The sequence below is a fragment of the Nannospalax galili genome, unplaced genomic scaffold, assembly GCF_000622305.1.
Source record: "Nannospalax galili isolate Female #2095 unplaced genomic scaffold, S.galili_v1.0 scaffold429, whole genome shotgun sequence".
NCBI classification, from domain to species: domain Eukaryota; kingdom Metazoa; phylum Chordata; class Mammalia; order Rodentia; family Spalacidae; genus Nannospalax; species Nannospalax galili.
The window spans coordinates 5,277,940-5,280,895 of record NW_008360330.1 but is presented as its reverse complement, the minus strand read 5'-3'; the positions used below and the strand labels follow the sequence as shown (position 1 = coordinate 5,280,895).

Sequence of the window (2,956 nt, the reverse complement as noted above, 5' to 3'; positions counted from 1 at the left end):
GAGCGCCGCACCCCGCAGCCGCCGCCATTCCCCGCGCCGCCCGGGGGGGCGCAGCGCCCACCTTCGCCGCCCCGCGACACCGACCTGTGCAGCCGCGGCCGTCGCCTCCGGGGAGGGAAGGGCGCCCGGGCCTCCCGCTCCGTCTGCAACACCGCCGCAGCCACCCAGGCAGCGCTCGCCCAGCCAAGCAGTCGGCGTCTCATTCAGCGCCGGCCGCCGGCGCTCGGGGGAGGGGAGTGCGCCGGATCCACCCCGGCCGTGCAGGGGGCGCGCGCCGGGCGGGCGGGGCGGAGCGGTGCGCGCGCACTAACCGAGCCCGCTCGCGCAGCTCGAGCGCACGGCAGCCGGGGTCTCCGCGGCTGCTCTGGACGCGCTACTCTGCCTGGTGAGCCCAACCGCCGCCGGAGACCAATGTGCGCTGCGCGCTGCACCCGCAGCCGCAGCCGCAGCCCAGTCGTAGCGCGGGGTGCCGGGAGAATCGCGCGGGCCGCAGGCGCGGAGGACGCACAGGTGGGGCCGCTGCCGCTCCCGCCCGATGTCTCTGTAGTCTCCCACTGCCGGCGCCGCTCATCTTTAAGACCGGAGGACAAAAAGTCGGGAAACGCTCGACATTCCCCCCCCCCCCAACGAATATCCAGCCATGCGGGCGGTGGGTTTAGAAGTCGAGGTGGATACGTGAAGGGGCTCCAAATGGGTAGTCATCCCATTGCCATGGGCTCATAAATTATGGGGATCAGTACTCGCACATATTAACATTCCGGAAGTGTTAGACCTCTGTAGCTGTTATGCATGGTGACTATCTTGGGTTTCATGAGCAAAAGACAGAAATTTAGCATCCCCCAGCCTCACACGAGTTCCAGGTGAACAGTATTTTCACGTCCTTGTGGGAAAGTGATTCTAAAATGTGGAATATTTCCTGAGAATGAAAATGGAATAGAAAGGTGTTATTTCACGGTGCACCTACTTACCGGTGGCCTACTTAAAATTAGCACCATTGATGCAGTGTGACTTAGTGGAAGGTTTCCAATGAGCCACCTTTGTCAGGCCATTTGGAAATGGATCATTATTTGGCCATCTGCAGTCCTTGCCTAGGCAATGTGCAATTGAATATGGAAGGGCAGTTCTACACAGTGTAGACTATGAAGGAACCAAAATTGTTCCATTTTGTTTCCTTCCTCCTTTTAATATACTAAACAGAACTGATTACTCTTTTATGTAGAAGAAAGCTAATCATTTTTCTCCTTTGACTACCTTCTGTCACAGACTTTTACTGGAGCTGGAGAAGCTAGAATGTCCTGCATTCACTTTCCTTCTTTAAATGACCCCCATCTGAAAGTAGGTTAAAAATAGAAACAAGAATAAGTAATGAGGTCCAGTTTTTTGTTTTGTTTTGTTTTTTGTTTTTTTAAATTCCATTTTACCTTCACAGAAAGTCTCTAAGCATGATCTGGCAGGAGAGGAACTAAAGAAGAAAAACTGTCCTAAAATTTCAAATAATAGTAGACTAAAAAGGGAGAGAGGGAGGGATAAGGGACTATAGGCAAGTGGATTATATATAGAGGAGGTTTTCCCATAGATACTATTTGCTTCAAGTCCCAAAGACACAATGGGCAAACTGAATTAGCAGTTGAAGGAAAAACCCTTTCCAGTGATTGAGTTGAGTAAATGTTTAGTCTTTTTTTCAGTGTTAGTAAAAGATTAAGGAAAAGGTTGTTGACTGTATGCCAACAATAATACATACAACAATTTTATATGTACATATATACATACCATTAACCCAAAGTTATTAGTGGCTTTTAAATAGGAAAACTGAGGAACAGTATGAAATTCTGTTTTGTACAAATGTCTTGCAGTTACTTCAAACTTGAATTAGGGCTTCATAAAAATAAATGAGCCTAATAATTTTCACAGTTTACTGTAAAAGCAACGATGCTTTAATTTGGATATCGAAGAGAAAAAGCCCAAGGGCTCAACCATGGATACAGAAGGTCCCTTTGCCTACAACATGTCTTAGTATGGAATAATCACTCAAAATATATTTCTCGTGTTGGTAACTTCTAAAGTCACACTTTTATTAACCTTGAGAGTTAAGTCCCCAAATTTCAGAACTTGATAAGGGTAAGAATCGTATATAAAAATACAAGAAAGAAAAGAAAGAAAGGAAGAGAAAGAAAGAAAAAGAAAGAAAGAGAAAGAAAGAAAGAAAGAAAGAAAGAAAGAAAGAAAGAAAGAAAGAAAGAAAGAAAGAAAGAAAGAAGTGAGCTAGTTTGGCAGGTGAAAGTACTAGCCTTGCCAGCCTAAGGGCCCAAATTCAGTCCCTGGAACTCAAGTAAAAAGTAGGATGTGGTATGCATATGTAATCCCAGCATTCCTATAGGGAGATGGGAGGCAGAAAAAGGAAAATTAACAGGAAGCTCAGGGATCAGCTAGCTTTGAGTACGCAGCACAGCAACACAAGAAAAACAAAGGTCCATTCTTGATGTCCTTTCTCCACTTTTTCATATATAACTTGTAAACTATTCCAGAAGTCAATGTCTCCCATTTATATGTAAATGAGAGCAATGATTAAGAACACCAAATTTTCTTTATCAGAGCACCTTTTCATAGTTCTGGAAGTTGCTTTATGGGTTCCATTTGCTTTTGCCAAAAGAGAAGAAATATGCACAGGCTTAGTGGAGCAAAAATACTAATGGGTACAATAGAAATGCCATTAAATAAAAATAGAAATCAATAAGAATCCAATGTGCTTGAAAGTCGCTTTGGAGAAGTTACCATTGTGTAACAATTTTATTACTCTGCATCAAATTATTTTGAAGGGGTAAGCCAAGGAGCTAATTTAGATAGAGAACAAGTAGTTCAGAGACAAAAGACCACTACCGCAAGCAAATAGCGTATCAATAAACGGTTCATCTCATTATGTCGAGATCAAACCAAATTGGCATTTTAAAGAAATTTG

General features: G+C 45.1%; 1 protein-coding gene across 4 annotated transcripts in view; it reads right to left on the bottom strand.

Moving 5' to 3' along the window:
- The window catches only part of Ralgps2 (Ral GEF with PH domain and SH3 binding motif 2), a 199,505-nt gene extending 199,256 nt beyond the window's left edge, over positions 1-249 (bottom strand). For 2 of the 4 annotated variants that reach the window (XM_029560170.1, XM_029560171.1), the window contains exon 1: positions 85-249. The gene's annotated coding sequence lies outside the window, so the exon portion shown is untranslated. The remainder of the gene's footprint in view (positions 1-84) is intronic. The other 2 variants (XM_008826130.2, XM_008826131.3) reach the window with 2 other exon arrangements.
- Between the last annotated feature and the right edge of the window lie 2,707 nt (positions 250-2,956).